Raw genomic sequence first — 26,143 nt, 5'->3', positions numbered from 1 at the left:
GCACGTTTTATTTAATAGACAGAGGAATGCATTTAACTGAGTGTCCCCTATTACTTGTAACTAAACTGTTACATTCCTGTTTGTGGTTTCGTTTCCAGCTCCTTCTGTATATTTACTGTAACTATACATAGTTCATATGGGTTGAAAAAAAAGAACTAAGTCAATCAATTCAACCCCTCTAAACGAACCCCAGGGCACGGTGACAGTCTTCTTGGCGCTGAGTGTGGTTCCTGAAGTAGTTGAGACTGCCAAATGTATTTCCTTCCTAATTCTGTATCTAGGCAGGTTATGAAATATCCCCTACAGGTACAATGGGAAGCTGAAAATTTTTCGTTTGCATTCACCACCTTTGTAAAGTCTGTGAATTTCAAGTACCAGAACTCGAAAGGTGGCCATGTAATGGCAGATACTTATTCAACCAATACGCCATTTAAGCGGCCATACATGGTAGGCCTACTTTCTGAATGCAGCACATAAACGACGGCTGAGAATCACACATTGGCATCAGCCATTCCCTGTGCCTGCGCCCGGAGCCACTGCGTCAGGTACATGGACGGATTTTGGCGCACACAAGTAAGCATTTCACATTGAAATTCAGTCCATGTGCCTGCACCTGGCCCAACACAATGTCTCTGGGTTCTGGGGAAAGGCTGATGCCAGCGTAGGATCTGAATGCATTCCCAGAATGCTCTGGGCTCAATTTAGTGCTCAGACAACGTAAGACACACTTAGGCATCGGTAGCGCTGAGTGATTATTTGCTTTGCTCTCCTGGAGGAAATCACACCATTAATATCTTTTGACGTCAGTGAGGCCTCAAGCTGTTAACTCATTCAGTTCCTGGGCAGGCCCTGGCCTTTAATAAAACACTGCCACTGCTGAATGCCACGTCTCTCTGACTTTATAAAGGGCCTCTGACTGGCAAATCAGAAAGCCAGGACAAGATATCCCTAAGCAAAGCTGGTTCTTTCCAAACTCACACGCCTCCAAGGATCCGATGGCTTTATCTTTAGCCCAGCCGTACTTGGCATAGCCTACTGCCCGCATCATATCTTGCCAGCTGGCTTCTTGTCAAAGCTTGGCACAATACATACATAGAGCATTTTTTTTGGGTGTACGAAGGTTAAGAAAATCGTGCTGATAATATACTACAATCAATGCTTCTGGTGCCAGTCTAATGAACAAAGAGCCAGGAGTACATGGAGTAGGAAGTATTCTTGTTATAGGATCCTCTTGAACAAAGATGGCTGCTGGCTGAAATGGTAGGGAGAAGTTTTATCAAACTGTGTCTCTCTGTAATGTTGCTGGACTACATCTGCCAACATGCTATAACCTTAGAAGTATGCTGGGAGTTTAGCCAGCAACACACACTTGAGCAGCATTACTCTCCTTTAAGAAAAATATTAAGGAAAGACAACCGGCCCAGAATGCAGTTTCTAGCAGTTTTCTGGAATGTGCATTCCCCCTGGAGGGAGGCATTCCCTGAGTGCTGCACTCCCACCAATTGGCACAAACCCTAGGTGCTGCGCTGTGCAAGTCGTTGTGTTTTTTTGTTCAGGGGGTGTGAGAACACCAAGAATGAACTCAGTTCAGAGGAAGTGTGCAAGCCTCCCCCATGGCCCAGGAAAGAAAGGCTGGTTCTAGAAAGTAGCAAGGGTAGGTCCCAGGTAGTACTGGGTCACCAAGAATGCTTAGTAAATCATAAAAAATGGGATAAAGTTACTTTTTTACCCTAAAGCCAGGCAAAAACAGAGCAGGACAAGGAAAGTGAAACCTGCACTTTGGTGACCAGTGCCAGGGATGTGGCCAGACACAGCGGTACAGGCAAGCTAGTCGGTTATTAGGATTGCTGATGGTGTGAATGGGGTGGGGAGCCTTTGCACTGGCCCTATAATGTATGACTTAGTTCTCCCTAAAGCTGATACAATGAGTACAAAGGCATTTGCAAAGGATTATACAGCTGAGTACCAGAACAGCAATTTGTTTCCCTTTCAAGTGAAAAAGAGGTGAAAAGCAGTAGGTGGGGAAAAGCCCCCCATGTGCCACAGCTTCAAATAAAAGCCTAACAAAAGCTACCAAATCCTCACCTTTTGTGTATGGCCAGTTCAAATGGTTCCGCCAAACAAACTGAGCCGATCAGAAATGTGGACTGAAAGTCAATGGGCTATGTCAGAATAATGACACACTGAGCGACTTCTAGGACCTGGCCAAAGCAGCCATTCTCCTTCACTTTGGGGGTGTTATTTCTACTGCTGCCTGCCCCAAAGCAAGAAGAAATGGGCAACAAGCAGAAACTGCCCAGTGTGAAATTCGGCTCAGCAGAGCAACGGTGCATAACTGTAACAATGCAATCACACCTCATACATTTGAATTAAAGTTGTACATTGCTTTTAGCATGCCTTTATAAGTGCTTCTGTTAATATCACCGTATTATTAGCGAGAGAAATTTAATGGCTTCCGGATGTTTCCTCTCCCTTTGAAGTCCCAATTAGAGAATGACAGTAGAACCAGGCAGCAGGGCAGCAAGGAAACAACTCCACTTGGCTAAGCGTATAATTGTTCCTTGTGGCTCATTCACAATCCCCTCACATCAGTTACTTTACACATACGTAAGCAAAAGACTGAGGTAATTTTAAAAAAATTTGGATAGATTGTGCCTTTAAGATAGGTTAACCTTGTAGATTGTAAGCTCTTTTGGGCAGGGCCCTCTTCACCTCTTGTATCGATTATTGATTGCTTTATATGTTACTCTGTATGTCCAATGTATGAAACCCACTTATTGTCCAGCGCTGTGGGATATGTTGGGGCTTTATAAATAAATGTTAATAATAATAACCCTTCCTGGGACAGCTTTGATTCTTCTGAGCATGTTGCAGCACAGATCAAAGGAAAACCCTGAAACCTAGGATCTACTGTGCTAGCACGCTGGTAATTTTATGTCCATAAAATCCTTGGCATGTTAAGGGTTAAAGTAGAATCCTGCAGCTGATGGGGAAGATTTCTGGATGTGGGTCTGCGGGTCTTACCTGTATTTTTTATTTTATATTACAGGTATGGGATCCCTTATTTTAAAAATGATTTTGTTTTTCTCTGTAATTATAAAACAGAACCTTGTACTTGATCCCAACTAAGATATAATTACCCCTTATTGGGGGCAGAACAGTCCTATTGGGTTTATTTAATGGTTAAATGATTCCCTTTTCTCTGTAATAATAAAACAGTACCTGTACTTGATCCCAACTAAGATATAATTACCCCTTATTGGGGGCAGAACAGCCCTATTGGGTTTATTTAATGGTTAAATGATTCCCTTTTCTCTGTAATAATAAAACAGTACCTGTACTTGATCCCAACTAAGATATAATTACCCCTTATTGGGGGCAGAACAGCCCTATTGGGTTTATTTAATGGTTAAATGATTCCCTTTTCTCTGTAATAAGAAAACAGTACCTGTACTTGATCCCAACTAAGATATAATTACCCCTTATTGGGGGCAGAACAGCCCTATTGGGTTTATTTAATGGTTAAATGATTCCCTTTTCTCTGTAATAATAAAACAGTACCTGTACTTGATCCCAACTAAGATATAATTAATCCTTATTTGGGGCAGAACAGCCCTATTGGGTTTATTTAATATTTAAATGATTTTTAGCAGACTTAAGTTATGGAGATCCAAATTACAGAAAGATCCCTTATCCAGAATACCCCAGGTCCCGAGCCTTCTGGATAACAGGTCTCATACCTGTATCTATATCTTATATTTTACCACTGCCCATTTCTAATGATGTCACTTCCTGCTTAATGGAGGAAGGGGTCGTGGATCTGGTTTGAGGATAAGGGAGTTGTGGGTTGGGGTGCAAGCAGGTAGAAATGCAGGGTGGTGGGTCCGGGTCTCAAAAATTGGTTCCGCACATGACTCTAGGTTAAAGCAAATGACTACGCAGCCGCCGGATGTTAGACTACGATTGCCAGTACCCACTAAGAGCTGAAAAGGGCCTAGGGGTGCTGGGAATTGTACTTCAATAACAGTTGGATCAAAATCCGGTCACAAAAGACGCATTTTCCGCCACTGGATCACCGAGCACCTGCGATTGTGTTTGCATTTCCAGGAGCAGCAGCTCAATGGTTAATGATTACACTATGTGGCAGCAGATGAGATTATAACAGAATAACGCAGTCACACCATGGCATGTGACCTTGCCGTATAACAAATCCCCCTCCCCTATATTCTCAGCATGCTCTGCATGGATATTTCTCAAGCATATAATGTTTTTTTTTTCCATTTAACCTTGCAGGTGATTGCCTGGGATCCTCCAGCAACAGCAGGTTAACCCCTTCTGCATGCCTGCAACTTACACAAGAACTGTGCCGGCGCATAATCTTCTTACCCTGTATGCCCAACGGGCACATGATAAACTTGCATTTTGAGTTCTAAGCCCCCTGGCAGATAGAACAAAACAGTGATAGCCTGGCTGTATATTACATCCTACTAACCAATCACAACAGCTATCTGGGGGATTGCTAGGGAAAATCATGCTGGTGTGGCGCTCGAGGACTGATAACCCAGGCCAGTGCATTTTTAGATGACGGGATCACCGGCCTAGGGTCTAAGGCAGGGATCCCCAACCTTTCTTACTCATGAGCCACAGTCAAATGTAAAAAGACTTGGAGAGCAACACAAGCACCATAAAAGTTCATGGAGGTGCCAAATTAAGGTGGCCATACACGGACCGACTATAGCTGCCGATATCGGTCCCTTGGACTGATTCGGCAGCTAATCGGCCCGTGTATGGGGAGAGCAGAGCGGCCTGGCCGACCGATATCTGGCCTGAAATTGGCCAGATCTCGATCGGCCAGGTTAGAAAATCTGGTCGGATCGGGGACCGCATCGGCTCGTTGATGCGGTCCCCGATCCGACTGCCCCATTGCCGCCCACATAATCCGATCGTTTGGCCCCAGGGCCAAACGATCGAATTATTATTTTTTTTACCTAAATGGTCCCCGATATCGCCCACCCGTAGGTGGGGATATTGGGGGAAGATCCGCTCGCTTGGCGACATCGCCAAGCGAGCGGATCTGCTCGTGTATGGCCACCTTTAGGGCTGTAATTGGCTATTAGGCAGCCTCTATGCACACTATCCGCTTACAGGGGCTTTATTTGGTAGGAAATCTTGTTTTTATTCAACCAAAACTTGCCCCCAAGTCAGGAATTCAAATATAAATCCCTGGTTTGGGGGCACTGAGAGCAACATCCAAGGGGTTGGGGAGCAACATGTTCCTCACAAGCCACTGGTTGGGGATCACTGGTCTAAGGTTTGGCATTATACTCATTACGGGGTGTCTAACACATTATCACTTTACCTGTCCTTTAAATAAAGCATAATAATACAGGTATGGAATACATTAACCGGAAACCTGTTATCCAAATTTCTGGATTACGGGAAGGCCATCACACATAGACTCCATTATAAGCGACTAATTCTAATTGTTACAAATAATTTCCCTTTTCTCTGTAATAACAAAACAATACCTTGTACTTGATCCCAACTAAGATATAATTAATCCTTATCGGAGGCAAAACAAACCTATTGGGTTTATAATGTTTAAATGATTTATTATCAGACTTAAGAAGATACAAATTCTGGAAGGATCCCTTATCTGGAAAACCCTAAGTCCCAAGTATTCTGGATAACGTGTCCAATACCTGTAATGATAATAAATCAAAAGCCATAGCATAAAAAATGAACACTAATTCCAGAAAATCTTGAAACTGCATTGTCTTCCTTATATCGAAAGTTCACGGCAAGGTAAACTTTCCCTTTAGCCATTGTGCTATGCAGCGCATATGTCCGTCGCCATGTCTGCTGCACAAACACAAAGGTTGGAGTTTTATTTGTCCTAAATCCTGTCACTCTGAGCCGCCACACCTGATCAGCTTACTGCAGCACATGCAAACCCTGTAGAGCTATGCAGGAAATATGTAGTCACCTGTGCCTTTGTTCCTGTGAGAACTACAACTCCCAGCAGCCTTAGCTGGGAGCTGATGTTAAATATTTAGACATCGCTTGGTATTGTAAAAATGTCAGACCTATGGCCCCGTAACTGTTTCCCACCTGTCCTCCTATACCTGCTTTTCCTCTTTCAAGGAATAGTTCCCCTTTAACAGGGCCATATATATGTTTTCTGCTCAGCCTGTCAATGTTTCCACATTCTCTGCTAAACTGTGCTTCAGCCCTGGGGGGGATGAAAAAAAGAGCATTAGTAAGCGGCCCCTCTGACGTGGGAATACGTACCTGCGAGTGACTGATGAGCCCCAAGCTTGCCAGAATAAACACTTCAGCCTGTTTCTTGTAAATCATTCTCCAAGAGGCCACAATCAGCTGCCCAAACAGAAAATGGGCCTGTCTAAAGAGACGCTGACGGCTCTCAAGTGCCCCTCTTAGCAGCGCTGTACCATCCTCTCCGCAAACACAAAGCAGCTGGGCACTTAACTGGGCCCACTCATGCCAGCTGGAAATTAGCTTTCAACATCAGCGCCTGTCTCTACCAAACACCCCCCCCCCCCCCCCCGGAGCTCCCCCCATTACATCTCCAACATCTCTGATCACCCACGAGCAGTTATATCATTAGATCTGTCTCCTTTGGTCACAGCTCCATACAAATCATCTCGGCGTAAATGTTCACCTGCGCCAAAAAGGGTTTGACGTCATAAGATTCTTAACACAAACGCAGCTGTTTGTCAAATACCTCTCACTACCATTTAATAGAGAAACAAAGCTTAACAAAATAGGCTATAAAAGAGCAGCCCAAATCCGCCACAGCACTTTAGCAGGGAAGATTTGTGCCTCCAAAAATGCCATGAGTATCCCCCCACCTTTTTTTGGGCTGCTGTCACTTATCTGGGACCGACGCACAATATATTTTGTATATACAGACTAAAATTAATAATACAAGGCTGATCAGTAATTGATTGAGAGGCACATTACTTGGCAGAACTGAAACCAGTGCCCTCTGCACCCAGAGCTGATTAATAATCAGCCCTGTAGTATCAGCTTCTATTAACTCACTTTCTGCTGTTGTTGATGATTTCCGACGACCCCTAAACTTAGCTTCCCAACAGCAGCCCTCAGCACACTGAGCATGTGCAGTGCCACTGGCACACAAAAGATTGCCTAACAGAATCCAAGATAGCAACCTCCTGTCTGGATTATTACTGTTATAGGGTTGCTGAACCTCCGGGCTAGTACAGTAAGTTCACTATATACAATACAGCATTTCTACCCATATTCTTTTTAGGGCTACTTCAAGCTGGCTCCTTGGCAAAGTCATGTAGAAAGCTCCCAGAATCCTATTTTACCCTGTAACCCCTATTTGTTAAATTATTGTCTGACCCCTGTTTGTTACAAATTAATGTAAAGCACTGCATAACTTCCAACAAAATTGAAGACCTGTTCAGATCAAGTGGCGTAGACATGGGTGGGTTTCATTCCAGAACCACTTGTAGACTGCATCTGAAGGCCAAAACTATGGTATTCTCCACCCAACCAGGTCATTAACTGTAATATCACTAATCAGATATCAGTCAGTTTAAAGTATTTATTTTTGGCCCTGACACGGCAGAACAGAGGTCACAGGTCGAGTCTGCAGTCAAAGTGCGGGCACCTTATAGGACACAAATGTGATATCTTCTGGAAGAATAAAACAAAGGTACCACTGTATTTGTGAGATGCATCACTAGAATGTAATCACTTGCTAGAGCCAGGTTTCATAAAAATCTGACCACTAGGGGCCACTATTTTACTTGAGTCTATGGAAACACTGTGCTTTATACACTCCTCGCTAAACAATTTTTGAGGTGTTTTGAGGGGGGAAATAAAACATCCAAGATACCTTTGCGTGCTATAGGCTTTAAGTGGTGTCTCTGATTTCATGGGATCTGAGCTAAACACACAGTAAAATTGTCAGCGCAGGAAATCATCAGTCATTGCAGTGAGTCACATAGAGGAGCACCTGTACTGTATTCCCTGATCTCACCACAGCTTATTGTGTCCACACCCCATCCTCATTTGTAAGCAATTTAAGTCAAAATTGTGGGATCACCCTTGGTTGCTCTGTCTGTGGGACTAAACATCTGCCAATACCTCCATACACACATATAGCAGGTCATTACCCAGCCTAGAAGTGAAAAGGTTTGAGGCCCCCTCACCAGCATCCTTTGTTACATAAAGAACGTGGTAGATTGTACCACCGGGGCTGCTTTTTTTTTTTGGAGAAGGGAAGTTGACTGTCACATGACTCCTGGGAAATTCACTTCCCCTATCAAAACATAACAGTAGCCACGGTTTCTAAAAGTCGCATAATTCCCTTTCTTTAAAGGGGAACCACTGCTGTTATAAAATCTCCACTAAACAGTTGTGGGTGCTTCCTTTCCTCTTTATCACAAATAGGTTTTATTCTGTTAATTGTTATACAAATGGTTTAATAGCATGTTTTCTCAACCTAACATTTTCCTACTGCCAGTAGTGCATTGCAGACTGATGACTCATGCTATAGTCAACCAATCAGAGCATGTAAAATCTCTGAATAACTTATACCACAGAGTGTGTTAGTCAAAAAACAAAAAGTTAGGTTGAGGAATTTACAAATAGGAAGTTAAATATTAAAACAACAGTTTTATAATGTAATAACAATATGGTTTGCATGTACTTGATCCTAGCTAAGATATAATTACCCCTTATTCGGGGCAGAACAGTCCTATTGGGTTTATTTCATGTTTAAAATATTCCCTTTTCTCTGTAATAATAAAACAGTACCTGTACTTGATCCCAATTAAGATATAATTACCCCTTATTGGGGGCAGAACAGCCCTATTGGGTTTATTTAATGGTTAAATGATTCCCTTTTCTCTGTAATAATAAAACAGTACCTGTACTTGATCCCAACTAAGATATAATTACCCCTTATTGGGGGCAGAACAGCCCTATTGGGTTTATTTCATGTTTAAAATATTCCCTTTTCTCTGTAATAATAAAACAGTACCTGTACTTGATCCCAACTAAGATATAATTACCCCTTATTGGGGGCAGAACAGCCCTATTGGGTTTATTTCATGTTTAAAATATTCCCTTTTCTCTGTAATAATAAAACAGTACCTGTACTTGATCCCAATTAAGATATAATTACCCCTTATTGGGGGCAGAACAGCCCTATTGGGTTTATTTAATGGTTAAATGATTCCCTTTTCTCTGTAATAATAAAACAGTACCTGTACTTGATCCCAACTAAGATATAATTACCCCTTATTGGGGGCAGAACAGCCCTATTGGGTTTATTTCATGTTTAAAATATTCCCTTTTCTCTGTAATAATAAAACAGTACCTTGTACTTGATCCCAACTAAGATATAATTACCCCTTATTGGGGGCAGAACAGTCCTATTGGGTTTATTTCATGTTTAAAATATTCCCTTTTCTCTGTAATAATAAAACAGTACCTGTACTTGATCCCAATTAAGAAATAATTACCCCTTATTGGGGGCAGAACAGCCCTATTGGGTTTATTTCATGTTTAAAATATTCCCTTTTCTCTGTAATAATAAAACAGTACCTGTACTTGATCCCAACTAAGATATAATTACCCCTTATTGGGGCAGAACAGCCCTATTGGGTTTATTTCATGGTTAAATGATTCCCTTTTCTCTGTAATAATAGAACCTTGTAACTGATCCCAGCTAAGATATAATTAATCCTTACTGGATGCAAAATAATCCTATTGGGTTTAATTAATGTTTTATTGATTTTTTAGCAGACTTAAGGTATGAAGATCCAAATTACGGAAAGGCCCCTTATCCGGAATACCCTTGGTCCTGAGCATTCTGGATAAGGGATCCTATACCTGTATAACCCTAAGCAAAAAACTCTAAATCTGTGTAGGCACCATTCGCTCACACCTACTGAACGCTCGGAACTCTTTCCTGAATAATGCCCATTCTTCTTATGCCAAGCTGCTGAGAAATGTGCGTCCCACCCAATTTCCTCATTGCTTTAAGACATTAACCTCTGTTTGATCCCTCGCTTTAACAATCCCCCCTGTCCCAGAGGAGGGTATTCTATGGCTAAGCCTACACAAGGAACCCGTGAGACAATGATGGCTTTTACAAGTTGGCTTATCGCAGCGGCATTTAATTTGCGCCCAACGCTTGGTGACAGATTATTTGCTGTTGGAGAAACACAATTCATTTTTTTGTCCGGTTAAATCACCTGCTCTCACCATGACCTTGTCAGCGCACATTCATTTTCAGCCACATTCCTGCACTTTATTAGCTTCTTACAATCAGCCTGCACCATGCTGTTTGTAAAAGTCACAATAAACTCAGATGGGATAGTCTTCCCCTTAATTTCGGTTAGGTCTTGTGCAATACAAAAAAAAAAATGAATTGACATAAAGGAGAACTAAAGCCTGAGAAAGAATATGGCTAGAAATGTAATGTTTTTTATAATTAACTTGCTATACCAACAGAGCGGTTCAGTAGCCCTGTAATAGTTATGATCCAGGTGTTTAAAGTTGATAACAGGAGCTTGCCATCTTGGATTGTGTTAGGTCAGTGGTTCTCAACCTCCCTAATGCCGTGACCCTTTAATACAGTTCCTCATGTTGTGGTGACCCCCAACTATAAAATTATTCCTAAGACCATCGGAAATATGTTTTTCCGATGGTCTTAGGCGACCCCTGTGAAAGGGTCGTCTGACCCCCAAAGGGGTCCCGACCCACAGGTTCAGAACCACTGTGTTAGGTCATCTTTTGTGTGTAAAGGTCCCCATACACAGGCCTACAGGTGGGCGATATTGGGAGAATCCAGGATAATTCGATTGTTTGGCCCTGGGGCCAAACGATGGAATTATAACGGCGGGCATAGGAAAAGTCTATTCGTTGATGCGGCCCCCGATCCGCCTTGATTTTCTAACCTGCCCGATCGAGATCTGGACTATTTCAGGCCAGATATCGGTCGGGCAGGCCCGTCGGTAGTGCCCATACACGGGCCGATTAGCTGCCGAATCAGTCTAAGGGACCGATATCGGCAGCTAGAATCGGCCCATGTATGGAGACCTTTAAGCGTCAATGCCTTGTATCCTTTTGGGCAGCCAAGCTTAGGGGTCAACAAAAATCATCAAACAGAAAACCAAGTTTGTCTGACACAAAAGCTGATGTTACGGGGCTGATGATAAAATTCCGAGACAGAATGTACTGGTTTCTGACCTGAAATGTAACTCTGAATCAAATGCTTATTAGTCCTGTATAGTCACTTTTTCTATTACACATACAGTGTATATTGTGAGTTGGTCCCTAAGCTCAGGTAAGTGGCAGCTTGTGCTGGGAATCAGCAGAAAAGAAGATGGGGAGCTACTGCTACTGGGGGCATCTTTATTCAGAGGCACAGATCTTCCCTGCTAAAAGGCTGTGCTTAAATATCCACATTGTACCAACATTTAATAACTCTCTGAGACCAATATTATTGCTACCTACAGCTTTGGTGGGCCGAGTCTCAGAGGGTACATTTAGGCCTGCGACCCAGGTAGCAATTTTTGGTGTTTTGTTTGCTACGTTTTTTAGTGCTGATCAAAATGGGCATACTGGTGTATTCTCACCAGTGGCAAAGCGACTGATGCTAATTGTTTGATTTTCATTTACAGGCCCGGAAACTATTCTGTTTACCAGTAAGACGCGGGCACATAATGCAATCCAGGGCAGGTTACCACCCCGGTGATTTCCAGCTTGGCATACAGGCAGCAAAATGCTCTGAATTTCCCCTCCATTCACTTAAGTGGTAATTGCCTAACCCACAAGTGCACAGTGTACTATTAGTCCATTAAAAAACATAGTCACCGCAAACTAGGTGACTAGGCATGATGACAGCTTTCACCCACACCAATAATATACTCTGTACTATTATAATATTTGCTTATTGATACCATAAGCGATTCTTAGTAACACCAAAATATATATAGAACACCCAGAAGCTATCCTAGGGATCTTAAGCTCAGCGCCCAAGGCAGCCAACAAACAGCACCCACAGTGCAAGCAGTACAACTGCTGCCAGCTCTCAGGTGAGTGTCACGTAATACGAGCAACACTGAGCTCAGTGTTACTTAGCTACCAGCAATCACTGTGACAAATACATCTCTCTCTGAAGTGCCTAATGGAATTGAGAAGCCAAGGCCACTGCACCCGCACCGCTGCCCTGCTCCTGGAAGAGTTAAACAAATACCTGCTACTGTGCACAGTAACGCAGCAACCAGTCCATACAGTATGGCTATGAAGGGAATTGGTGAGAGAACTTCTAGAACACAGATATTATTGCGTATGTACCAGGTAAAATTACATTATTGTGAGTAAAGTGAGACACTTTGCTTATCTATTACTACAGTTTATTAATAGTTATGCTGCTTGAATTACAACTTCTAACCTCTTTGTCCAATGACCAAGCTTTTCATTATACCGCAAACAAAACAGCACCATTAGTAAGAAGTAGTGTGTAAACAAAACACTGAGATTTCTGAAATTAGAACTTATTAATGATATTCACCAGTGATAATCACCAGGAATAACTGATGCCTATATATATATACAAATAGGATTTATCCCTTCTTATGGGGGGATCTGCATTCACTACACATGGTATAGAGCAGTGATCCCCAACCAGTGGCTCGGGGGCAACATGTTGCTCACCAATCCTTTGGATGTTGCTCTCATTGCCCCCAAACCAGGTAGTTATTTTTGTATTCCTGACTTGGGGGCAAGTTTTGGTTGAATAAAAACAAGATTTGCTACCAAATAAAGCTTTCTGAAAGCTGATAGTGTGCATAGAGGCCCCTAATAGCCAATCTTGGCCCGTATTTGGCACCTCCATGAACTTTTATGATGCTTGTGTTGCTCCCCAAGTCTTTTTACATTTGAGTGTGGTTCACGAGTAAGGTTGGGGATCCCTGGTATAGAGTGGCCCATAGTGAGGAACAGTAGGCTGTGTGACCACAGTGAATGGAAAGTCAAAAAAGTTTAGACGCTCCCATTTGGCCATAGGGCCAAACAATCACAACAAAGGTGTAGCTTCTGATGAAGTGGTGAGAAGCCATGAAACACGTAAAGCTGTGGGTGCCTAACTCTGTGATGGTTTTAATCGTTTGAATAAAAGTGATATTTTATGGAAGGATGGGGCAAGGAACACATCAGAACAATGAGCCAATGCAGTCCGCAATCCCATGTGAAGATCAAACCTGCCTGATGGACCGATGTGGGAAGATAATTAGTCGGAAGGGTCCAAATCAGCAGTTTAAATCTGCCCTTGTATAGCCACCTTAAATATAAAATGGACAACTTACAAGCTACAGTATATACAATCATACCATATAATTAGTTTAAAGGGCATACAAGGCATAACCCTTGCATAATAAACAGAGTATTTTCACTTTACATACTTGCACTACACAGACTAGACAAGTCTGAATTAACAGTATATGTTTCTCCTTTTATCTTCTTAAATTGAGCCACCATAACAACTTCTGGAACCCCATAATTACAAACACTAATTACTACAAGGGAATGTTGCCATCAGACCAAAAATAGGAAAAGAAGGCTCATAACTCAACAAGCAAACAATAAGGTATTTGTTGCGGCATCAAGATGGCTTTCCTGCATTCTAAATCGGGATCATCAGCCAAAAGGTCGTATGGGTAGTTTTCATCCCCACAGCTATGCGTGCCACTCTAAACCCAATGGAGATCTCAGCAACAGAACAACAAGTGCAATGTTCGAGACTGGAAAGAACGGCACAAGACGTTTCCTGTCATGGACCCTTTCGAAATTTGAAATCATGGAAAAGAGAAGAAGACAGTCTACTCCATTCAATGCGTATGAGGGCCTTCTAGATACTTAATAAGAGTGACCTTTAATACACACAATAAACCCATGTTGAAAGTCACTTATACAGAACCGGTCCTATCCAGAGGAAGAGTATCGGTCATCCCTAGCACGGATGCAGGGATGTTTTCTAAGCAGCAAGAAGAATGTGGCTTTTCCTGAACTGGTGTGCTTGGCTAGACCACAGACCACAAAGCCTCAATGCTGGTTCCCACAGACATCATATAAAGAGCAACGCCTCTAACAAAATGAAATACAGAACCTTTCTTTCTCTACAGGGACACTATATTTAATATTACGCACAACGGTTCCAGATCATTTAGGCCCATACCTATTAACTATGTTGCCAGGACAAAATTGGTTTATAAATGTGGCCAGCTTAAATTTGGTGCCATAGATGCAGGGAAAGTAAATGTGGAAAATTTGTCCAGAGATGGTTTGATGCTCTGGGGCTTTTGCACCATGCGTGGAACTCATTGAATGCAATTTTCTTATTCAAATTTTATGTCAACATGTAATTGGGTAGCGTTACAGAAAGTCCATAGTGACTTGTCCAAGGTCACAAAGATTTGGAACAAGAATAAAACGCTACAACACAGGTAGATAGGCTAGTTTGATTAAATAACCAAATGAGTGGCCCTTTACCCCATTAACTATAATTGGGTATTTCCAGCTGTTTGGCCTTCAAGCCAATGATAAGATCACATAGCCAGCCACACTTTATAGACCTATCAAGAGATGACTGCATTCCTTGACTGAATGGGCCTTGTCTGTTGCAATTCTCTACCCAGACTAATCACCGACCAAGCCTTGATCATACATTTTGGTCCCATATATAGCCAATTAGCTGCCGACTCAGTCAGAAGTGTATGTCCAGTTTCCTAAAATTAAATATTAAAAATTAATATAAAAATTAGGAATGTACCAGTGAATTACACTCCTCTAAATATAGAAGGATTGTGCTTAAAAAGCTGAATTATCTGGATTTGTACAGGCACTAGAGTACAGGCACTACAGGATAGGAACCAATCAGCAGCTCGGCTGACCTGATAGGGAACTGAAGCCTGTTTTTTGCTTGTGTGAGTGCAGAGCTGTGATTGGCTCTCCCCCTCCTGCTGTGCTTCTGGCAGGGACCATTAGGACACGCCCACCCTTCATTTAAAACAAGGACAGAGAACTGAAAGGATCTATAGGGAGCTCCAATAAAGGGGCCATATTTACAGATAGGATTCATTTTTAGCCCAAAGTGAAATCAGCATCATATATTATTCATAATTGCCTACAAAATTAGGGTTTTTCCTATTTACCCAATATGTCTCCTTTAACACCATGGTACCACATGTTCTTTTACTACCAGCACCAGTGGTGTGAAATTAGTCAACCCATAATCAACATTTTATTTATCCTCACCTCAAGGATGCAAAACATGTTTGGTTCCACAGTGTAATTCATTTATGTGGTGACCCGCACCCCTATGTCGTAAGCAAGTGGTGCAATAGTTGTTTGGCCATCTGATTACCCCTCATCAAAAAGGGTGTGCTTGTCCTTGTCAAGTCATGAATGAAGGAATGAATGAAAATGACTCTAAAGTGACTGCTTCAGAGCAATTCATACTAAACATACAGTTCTGGATCACAATAGTCAACACAAAGGAGGTTCAGATGTGGCCACAGACAATTATTTCTCATTATTTTATACACATTTGTATCCTTGGGAAAGTAGAACAAACACGATGTTCCAGTTCCACAGAATCTAAAAGCATCGCTACAAGGCCGAGTGGGTGTGCAGTTCCAGTTTCGTATTATGTGGGTTGGGGGGATTTCTCAAACAAAGTTTCTACATCCCTCCAGTATTAGAAGTGGTTCAGCTCAGAGCACAAAATGAAACTTTTTTTTTTTTTTTAAAGTTGTTTTTCCTCATAGCAAGTTTTGAACAGAGCCCAGCCCTTCTTATCAGGCTCCGGCACCCTGGGGAGATGTGTTTGGGAAGCACTGATAAAGAGAAGCATCATACAAAGCCTGTGCCTGGGAGCAGCCAGCTCCACAACATCGGAATCTACCATTCAGCCAGTCCCCTAGCCATGTGATTGTTAACCTCTCAGGCAACCGGCCGTGGGAAGTTCTTCTGTATCTCTGTCCATAAGGCTCCTATAAGAATGTGGAGCCACTAATCCATGGCTTGTAGGGGGTAAACATCCTGTGTCTCTGCAGTGTTTTCTCAGCTTCCTCAGACAGCTGGTGCCACTTTTCTAGAATAAATCTGGATTTAGTGTTTTTACCCTTTCTCGAAAGACCAACATTTTGCAGGTGACACAAGAGTTGGTTTAGAACAAATGACATACCTCATTTTAATAACTATTTGCTATGGAATTCATCATGCATAATAAAGGGGATGACAATAACCAACACTATAGAACTTGGGGAATCATTTTGGATCCCAAACAGCTCAGGAATCTCAATCAAAAAACCAATGTGACTCTGCATTAGGCATGTGTGGGTTGGCAATTTGACATGCCTTAGAACCTGGCCCAATATTCACCCCTTACATTTAACCTGCACCTGACCAATCTCTGGTGACGCTAGATATTGGGTATTGACAGGGCAGACATCACCAGAGGGATTGGGGCTGACCTGCGACTTCACCAGAGGGGAAGCACTGGGAAAGATTAGGTACGTCACCTGTGAAGGGACAGAAGTCAGCCTGCCCCTCTTCACCTTGAGATGTCACAGAAGAGTCCACATGACCACTGGTGTTAGCCAAGCAACGAATCACATTGTGAAAAAAAAAATATAAAACCTTATGTCTCCATCTTTAGGGCGAAGACACATGGGGCGATTAGTCACCGCAACTTTTTAGTCGGTCGAGGTGACTAATTGTGCACATTTTTAAAAAGTTGCAGTGACTAATCGCCGCATGTGTCTTTGCCCTTTAGGTGCAACTCAAATAGCACTTAGGGTGATGGCCCACAGGGAAATTAGTCGCCCACAGTCAATGTTGGCTACTATGGGCGACTAAGCAACCAGGAATGCCTTCCCACTGGCAATAATATGAATCTATAGTGGGATGGCATACACATCGCTAAAAGAAGTTTCCTTGCTAGGAGACGTGTATGCATTTCCACTGCTGATTTACTTTATTGGAAAGTAGCCGAGAAAAACCTAGGGCAACTATTCTCCCCGTGGACCTTCACAAGGCAGTCAAGCCACCCAAGCCATATCAACATTTATACATATACAGTGGAGGAAATAATTATTTGACCCCTCACTGATTTTGTAAGTTTGTCCAATGACAAAGAAATGAAAAGTCTCAGAACAGTATCATTTCAATGGTAGGTTTATTTTAACAGTGGCAGATAGCACATCAAAAGGAAAATCGAAAAAATAACTTTAAATAAAAGATAGCAACTGATTTGCATTTCATTGAGTGAAATAAGTTTTTGAACCCCTACCAACCATTAAGAGTTCTGGCTCCCACAGAGTGGTTAGACACTTCTACTCAATTAGTCAACCTCATTAAGGACACCTGTCTTAACTAGTCACCTGTATAAAAGACACCTGTCCACAGAATCAATCAATCAAGCAGACTCCAAACTCTCCAACATGGGAAAGACCAAAGAGCTGTCCAAGGATGTCAGAGACAAAATTGTAGACCTGCACAAGGCTGGAATGGGCTACAAAACCATTAGCAAGAAGCTGGGAGAGAAGGTGACAACTGTTGGTGCGATTGTTCGAAAATGGAAGGAGCACAAAATGACCATCAATCGACCTCGCTCTGGGGCTCCACGCAAGATCTCACCTCGTGGGGTGTCAATGATTCTGAGAAAGGTGAAAAAGCATCCTAGAACTACACTGGAGGAGTTAGTTAATGACCTCAAATTAGCAGGGACCACAGTCACCAAGAAAACCATTGGAAACACATTACACCGCAATGGATTAAAATCCTGCAGGGCTCGCAAGGTCCCCCTGCTCAAGAAGGCACATGTGCAGGCCCGTCTGAAGTTTGCCAATGAACACCTGAATGATTCTGTGAGTGACTGGGAGAAGGTGCTGTGGTCTGATGAGACCAAAATAGAGCTCTTTGGCATTAACTCAACTCGCTGTGTTTGGAGGAAGAAAAATGCTGCCTATGACCCCCAAAACACCGTCCCCACCGTCAAGCATGGGGGTGGAAACATTTTGCTTTGGGGGTGTTTTTCTGCTAAGGGCACAGGACAACTTATTCGCATTAACGGGAAAATGGACGGAGCCATGTATCGTGAAATCCTGAACGACAACCTCCTTCCCTCTGCCAGGAAACTGAAAATGGGTCGTGGATGGGTGTTCCAGCACGACAATGACCCAAAACATACAGCAAAGGCAACAAAGGAGTGGCTCAAGAAGAAGCACATTAAGGTCATGGAGTGGCCTAGTCAGTCTCCGGACCTTAATCCAATAGAAAACCTATGGAGGGAGCTCAAGCTCAGAGTTGCACAGAGACAGCCTCGAAACCTTAGGGATTTAGAGATGATCTGCAAAGAGGAGTGGACCAACATTCCTCCTAAAATGTGCGCAAACTTGGTCATCAATTACAAGAAACGTTTGACCTCTGTGCTTGCAAACAAGGGTTTTTCCACTAAATATTAAGTCTTTTTTTGTGAGAGGGTTCAAAAACTTATTTCACTCAATGAAATGCAAATCAGTTGCTATCTTTTATTTAAAGTTATTTTTTCGATTTTCCTTTTGATGTGCTATCTGCCACTGTTAAAATAAACCTACCATTGAAATGATACTGTTCTGAGACTTTTCATTTCTTTGTCATTGGACAAACTTACAAAATCAGTGAGGGGTCAAATAATTATTTCCTCCACTGTAGCTATTTACATCACTGCTGCGTAACTAATAAGGGATAACCTGCATTTTGTGGGCTAGTTATCTGATACATATCTGATATAACATGTTTCAGGATAAATTCTAATAAAATTATGATGTCAACAAGATCCAGTAGGGCCTTGGGCAAGTAGGAAACAGGGAACACAAAAAATGTAACAAATTAGAAGACTAGTTTTAACTAGTTTAACTGAAAAGTGTAATGTTGTGAAAATATTATTTGTAGAGGTGAGTTCCTTTTCTCTAAATGACTATTCACTGGTTCAGAGCAAGAAGAGATTTATAGATGTCTGTGAGGCAACCTCAACTTCATTATCAGGCCTTTACCAACTCATGATATTACAGCAATGGAATTATCCTATTTGTGGCGTATCAATTCCCATTATAACCAATGGGTAATAGTTAAGGTTGCCAACTTGCTGGTGTTTTCCTGGCCTGACAAGGCACTAGATGTAATTTTACATAGCTGGGAAGCAAACACCACAGAATGGAAGAACAGACTTTTTTGCAGAAAAGTTGGCAATCCTATAAATGACACACAGGTGAATTGACCTGAAAGCCCTATCTACCAAATTTATGGTCAGTTCCTCTGCCGAAAACTATTCCAGACATGGGATAATGGTGTGGTGGGACTGTGTTGGGGCACAGACAGGCACCCTTGTATGGAAAACCAAAGCTCCTTAGACTGGCTCTGCTTGATACGTTCTGTGTTATCTCAAACTTACTAAACTATGCAGGGCTATGGAGTCGGGAGTTAAAAGAAAGTTTGGGTAACTGGAGTCGGGGGAACCATAAATTGAGGAGTTGGAGAAAGGAATTATGTATTAACTCCACAGCCGTCAGAGTTGGAAGCAATTTTGGGTACCTGGAGTCAGAGGTACCACAAATGGAGGAGTTGGAGGATTTATAGTCATGCTGGCTAATACATTATATAGCTTTAAGAAGGTGCTGGATGGCTTCTTAGCAAGTGAGGGAATACAGGGGTAGGGGAGATAGCTCTTAGTACAAGTTGATCCAGGGACTGGTCCGATTGCCATCTTGGAGTCAGGAAGGAATTTTTTCCCCACTGCAGCAAATTAGAGAGGCTTCAGATGGGGTTTTTTGCCTTCCTCTGGATCAACTAGAAGTTAGGCAGGTTATATATAGGCATTATGGTTGAACTTGATGGACGTATGTCTTTTTTCAACCTTACTTACTATGTTACTATGTTATGTACTGACTCCACAGCCCTGGAACTATGTGTTGTCCACAGAAGCATATGAACAGCTGGCCAACATACATATTAGGTCACATCAGCCTATCAATTTGCAAAGTTCTGTCTTTTACTCCCTCACTTTGGAGCTGCATTATTTCCTGTCAGGTGATCTCTGAGGGTGCACACCGACCATTACAAAATGGTTGTAAGTATTCATTCCAGAGGTATAGTTTTCCTTTAACAACCTGCAAGTTCCACATAGCACATTATAATATGTATGGCCTATGTTGTTTTAACTTCGGTAGAGCAAACGGCAGTTACGTAGACAAAAACCTCTGTGACAATGATTGAGACAATAGTTGCTTCTCTGACAAACAGCTAAAACTGTGCAATTAGGAAAAGCATGGGACTAAAATAGGTTCCTTTAAACAGGTCATTCTGAAACCTTGCGTAATCCTGACCAAAGCAGCTACACAAAGAGGTCTTTTTCTGCTCGCCGTGTGACTTTTTTTGTGCATTTATTTTCCTGCTGTCAAATGTCAGACTTTCCAGGCATGTTTCACAACTTTTCACATACAGATTATAATCGTGATAAAATTTAGTTTATTCTCAAGCTGGAAAACTTTGATATTTTTATGTACAGAACTGTGAAAGGAATGTCAACTGGGTGTTTTTTCTGCTGCAAAGATTCCACTCAGACCAGGAAACTGAACTAGGGACCTGTGTAGCCACACACGCCAACGCAAATGTGACAGGCATTACCTGTCACATTTGCGCATTACCTGTCACATTTGCACATTACCTGTCATTTGTGCTCCCAGGCAGCGTGGGATAGTGTTGCCTTTTTAACCAAAGGCTGAGTTGGGCTCAGGAGGAGAAAGGGAGGGTTAGAGAGAATATGGGTTGGGAAACTGCTAATGCATCACTAATTCAAATCTTAAGGTGGCCACACACGTGGCGATCTGACGATCTTTCGTGTGACCATCGGTCGCACGAAAGATTGTCAGATCCGCCACTAACCTTCAGGGCTGAAACAGGCAGATAAGGAGGTAGAAACAATAGGATTTCTACCTCCTTCTGCCGATTCAGCGCTGAAGGCAGATTTTGGTCAGTCGCCTTCTATGGCGCCCGATCAAAATCTTTTAACAGGGCCGATCGGTGAGTCGACCGATATCAGCAGCCTCCTGCGATATCGGTCGACTCGCTGACTTGCCATACACGCACCGAATATCGTACGAAACAAGGTTTCGTACGATATTATCGGTGCGTGTATGGCCAGCTTTAGTGGCCCTTCTGTGATTCCATAGTTTGTGGCCACCTTAAAGGGATTCTGTCATGTTTATGGGGCACTTTTTATTTCTAAATGACACTGTTTACATAGCAAATAATTCACTCTACCATTTATAATTTTATTCTTCAATCAACAAATGTATTTTTTTTTAGCTGTAATATTGGTGTGTAGGCGCCATCTCAGTGCATTGTGCCTGAGTCTGAGCTTTCAGAAGAAGCCAGTACTAAAAAATGAACAGGGAAAGGTTACACTTTTATTGGCACACCACTAAGCTTATAGTTAAAATATCTTTATTAAAGTTAATGTTAAAATCACAAAATCATAAAAAGATAGAAAAAGATAAGAAACGGAGAAGATAAAAATTCTTACGCAGTCTCTACTAGTGGTTTTCTGATACATTAGTAACCTTAAGTTTTGGCAACATATATCGCCACATTCTTTAAGCCTCCTTATCCAATGTAGCAATTATAGCAGCTATCCTAAACCCCTCACCCATTCAGCACTGAACGAACTGACACTCTGGTACAGAGACTGCGTAAGAATTTTTATCTTCTCCGTTTCTTATCTTTTTCTATCTTTTTATGATTTTGTGATTTTAACATTAACTTTAATAAAGATATTTTAACTATAAGCTTAGTGGTGTGCCAATAAAAGTGTAACCTTTCCCTGTTCATTTTTTGCAAATTCATTTATACACATTGTGCACCCGCTTTTTTTCTTGTGCGAGGTTCCTTTTGTTATAGCAAGAAGCCAGTACTACACATTAGAACTGCTTTCAGGTAACTTATTGTTTCCCCTAAGGGCTGTGGCACAGGCGACTTATCTCCCGAAATGCCATTCCACCGGAGAAAATGTAAATCACCGGTGGGATGGCATACACGGCGCCGCGATTTCCCTGAAATCACAGAAGTTTCCTCTCAAGGCAACTTCCGCGATTTTGGGGAAACCGCGGCGCTGCGTATGCCATCCGACCGGTGATTTACATACTTGCTGGTGGGATGGCATTTTGGGGAGATTAGTTTGTCGCGGGCGACTAATCTCCCCGTGTGCCACAGACCTAAACCCAACCTAGACTATTGGGTACTGTTATCATAATCCACTTTTAGGAATACAGGTGTCAGGGAGATATCTTTCTACCTTCCCATTGTTCTGCTGACCAGGTGCTGGGGGTGAAAGGGAGGGAGAGCTATATCACTCCAACTTGCAGTGCTGCAAATTTATCAGAGCCACATGACTCACATGACTGTGGCACCCTGGGAAATTAAGCCCACGGCTAGCACCATGTGAAAATTTAAAATTAAATATAAAAAAAACCAGTTGCGTTTTTGAAAAATAGCCTCTACTCTTCTGGGAAGGCTTTCCGCTAGATATTGGGACATTGTTCATGGGATTTACCTTTTTACAAGTAAGAGGTTGGGCACTGATGTTGGAGATTGGCCTGGCTTGCAGTCAGTATTTTAATTCAGCCAAGTTTTACCACTACCATGTCTGCAAACCCATTCTATATAGACTTTAGTTTCGTTCTTGAGGGCATTATTGAGCTGAAATAGGAAATAGCCTTCCCCAAACCGTTGCCCCATACTAGGAAGAACAGATTTGTCCAGGATGTCATTGATGTATTCAGTCCCAGGTCTGTGAATTTTGGCAAAAGCAAGAAGCTACTGTAAGATTCCACAAACAGTCACTATTTATTGGGCTGGAAGGGGTCTGTTTGGGCCTCTGTGTACTTGAAATGTCAGGGCCTGACAATCCCAATCCAGACCTGGCTGTATTGGCTCTTGTTTCAGCAATGATGGTGAATTCCATTAATTAAAACAGGTGCCATATACAGTTCCTCATATAGTATATTACCCTAATGCCAGACTAGTGACTCTCTTGCTATAGTAAGGTTAAACTTTCTTAGGCTTAGCATTTATCTGTATTCTTCAATAAAATACTTTTGATCTTACTTTAATATTTGAGCTTCTATTCTACTTCATTGGATTTCCGGAGTGCCTGCCTATCTCATCTGTGTGCTTCCTAAACTTTCTGTGTATATTCAAAAATTAAATCGGACAGCAGCTTATGCACAAAAATGTTTTAGTTGGATTTTTTTTTTTTGGCCGAAAAGGAACACTGAATTATTCTATTAAAACTGGCAAAATATCTATCTGTTGATAGATATAGCCCTTAATTTCATATGACAAAATAGTGACCCTGGCTTGCAAAGACATAACTATATGACTACTAGCAGACCCTGTAGGATGTGGGGGAGAGGAAGCTGCAGGTCTTCTTCCCCCCTCTGACCCCCTTGTGTTGTAGATTTGTGGGGCCTAGGAGAACACTACATACCTGCTGGCAAGGGCTTACGACTTCTTTTTTATCAAACCATTAATAACTAGGGATGCACCGAATCCACTATTTTGGGATCCAGCCAAACCCCAAATCCCTTGCGAAATATTCGGCTGAATGCTGAACCTAAACGGAGGGAAAAACTCTGAACTTTGTGGTCACATGATTTTAAGGATTTGGATTCTGTTTGGCCAGGCGTGTAGGCGTTTTGCCAGATCCAAATCCTGCAAGGCAGAATCCCAATTCGATGCCTGCCTATTAATAACATTATGTATAAATGACCTTAATGTAATATCCTTTCCAGCAGTCATGTGGCTGTTAAGTAAATAGGTTGTACCTATCTTCACATTCAAGGTCGTGTTTATAGCTAACCGATAAACAGGTATAGCAAAAGCACTGAAACGCCACCTCTCTATCGCTGTTTTTTTACCATTTTTATTAGGAACCTGAATTGAAAGAGATGTTTCCTTTCTGAGGTGATGTAACCATTGAAAGTTGTTGCTGGACTACAAATTCCAAAATAATGTAACATATAATGAAGGTTAAAGCAAGCTGGAAGGTGTAGTTCAGCAACATCAGGGTTGTATTCTTTAAGCAATATTGAACAATAACATTTTTCACAAACTTTTCCTGCGGCTGCATTAGAATAAAAAATCCTCCAATGAGAATCCCAGCTGATCTGTGTAAATCCGGCTCCCTGTTCTCTGTTCCTGCAATTGGAGTTGGGAGCAATAAGCCCAGTTTCCCAGCACTGAACAAGTCTGTCCTTTATCCCCATGTTTGATTCAAGTTTAATATACCCGGTAATGAAGAAAAAAATTAAGCAATAATCTCTATATGTAAAATAACAACAATATGGCTGAACTAGGGCCAGGAAGCAGCATTGTCTTTGCTGAATTATTTTGCATTCTCAGTGGTGAATTTTCTTGCATCTATCATAAAGTTATTTGTCAACTTCTAGAAAAAACTAGAGGGCACAGAGGAACAGCAATACAGTTGGGTTTAGAACCTGTTTATGTAAGGTAGTACAGGTATAGGACCCATTATCTAGAATACTCGGGACCAAGGGTATTCCTGGATAAGGGGTCTTTCCGTAATTTGGATCTCCATACCTTAAAGGTGGCCATACACGGGCTGACTATAGCTGCCGATATCGGTCCCTTGGACCGATTCGGCAGCTAATCGGCCCGTGTATGGGGAGAGCAGAGCGGCCTGGCCGACCGATATCTGGCCTGAAATTGGCCAGATCTCGATCGGCCAGGTTAGAAAATCTGGTCGGATCGGGGACCGCATCGGCTCGTTGATGCGGTCCCCGATCCGACTGCCCCATTGCCGCCCACATAATCCGATCGTTTTTTTACCTAAATGGTCCCCGATATCGCCCACCCGTAGGTGGGGATATCGGGGGAAGATCCGCTCGCTTGGCGACATCGCTCGCTCGTGTATGGCCACCTTTAGTCTACTTAAGAATCAATAAAACATTAATTAAACCCTATGGGATTGTTTTGCATCCAATAAGGATTATTTATATCTTAGTTGGGATCAATTACAAGGTACTGTTTTATTACTACAGAGAAAAAGGAAATCAGTTTTAAAATTTTGAATTATTTCATTAAAATGGAGTCTATGGGAGACAGGCATTCCGTAATTCGGAGCTTTCTGGATAACCGGTTTCCGGATAAGGGATCCCATACCTGTACCTCATACCAACATACAAGACCCATCTCTACAAAGTTGGCACATAGCGTGTACTGACATTAAATAGGGTTCCATTGGATGGTATGGCCCCAGAAGGGAATACCTCTGTTATTACCAACCCCACCCTCCACACTTTGTGAACCAGTCCAAAATAATTACCAATGAGTATCACTTTCACACAATGATTTCAGAGCTCCTACGCTAACAGTACGCAGTACTACAGGAACGTGAGCAAGGCCGCCCTGTACACAAAGCATACATTAGGCATTGAGAAGATGTCACACCCATAGGTTGGGTTCAAGTATCTATTTTTACAAGAGACTTAACAAGAAACCAGCGGCAGGTCAGTGACTCGCAAGCTAAACCTTACAGTACATAGTTACATAAAATGAAGTTAAACATTAGGCCATTAAGTTGCGTTTTTACTGAATTGCAAAGATACTGATCTTGGGCTGTTTGCTGATCTTTAAGGGATAAAAGAGACACTTGTAAAGACTTCTTGTTATGCCTTGGTATGTTATAGTCATAATCATTTTGGTATATCAGATATGTTGCCTTTATTTTGAGTGCAACTGGACAGCATTATTTTAAAGCTGGTTATACGTGTAAAGATCTGCTCATTTGGTGGGGTTGTTTAGCCAGATATTATCCAGATATTAGTTAGGCAGGTCCGTTGGTTGGAACCATACACAGGCTAATAAGATGCCAACTTTGTCTGGAAGAACCAAGTCGGAAGCTTTAATCTTCCCATGGGGAAGGGGTGTATATGAATTTAGTAGGATGGACTTATGCATTGGCTCAAACCATAGCACGGTCTGTTTATACCAACCTGTAGAAAGTAAATGGTAATAT

The 26,143-nt window shown here is 42.1% G+C and overlaps 1 protein-coding gene across 1 annotated transcript in view; it reads right to left on the bottom strand.

The window, feature by feature from the left end:
• Positions 1-26,143, bottom strand: part of slc9a3r2 (SLC9A3 regulator 2) — a 72,483-nt gene that overhangs the window by 12,514 nt on the left and 33,826 nt on the right.

The sequence above is a fragment of the Xenopus tropicalis genome, chromosome 9, assembly GCF_000004195.4.
Source record: "Xenopus tropicalis strain Nigerian chromosome 9, UCB_Xtro_10.0, whole genome shotgun sequence".
NCBI classification, from domain to species: domain Eukaryota; kingdom Metazoa; phylum Chordata; class Amphibia; order Anura; family Pipidae; genus Xenopus; species Xenopus tropicalis.
Note: the sequence above shows the minus strand (reverse complement) of the source record. Positions and strands in the feature narration are given on the sequence as shown.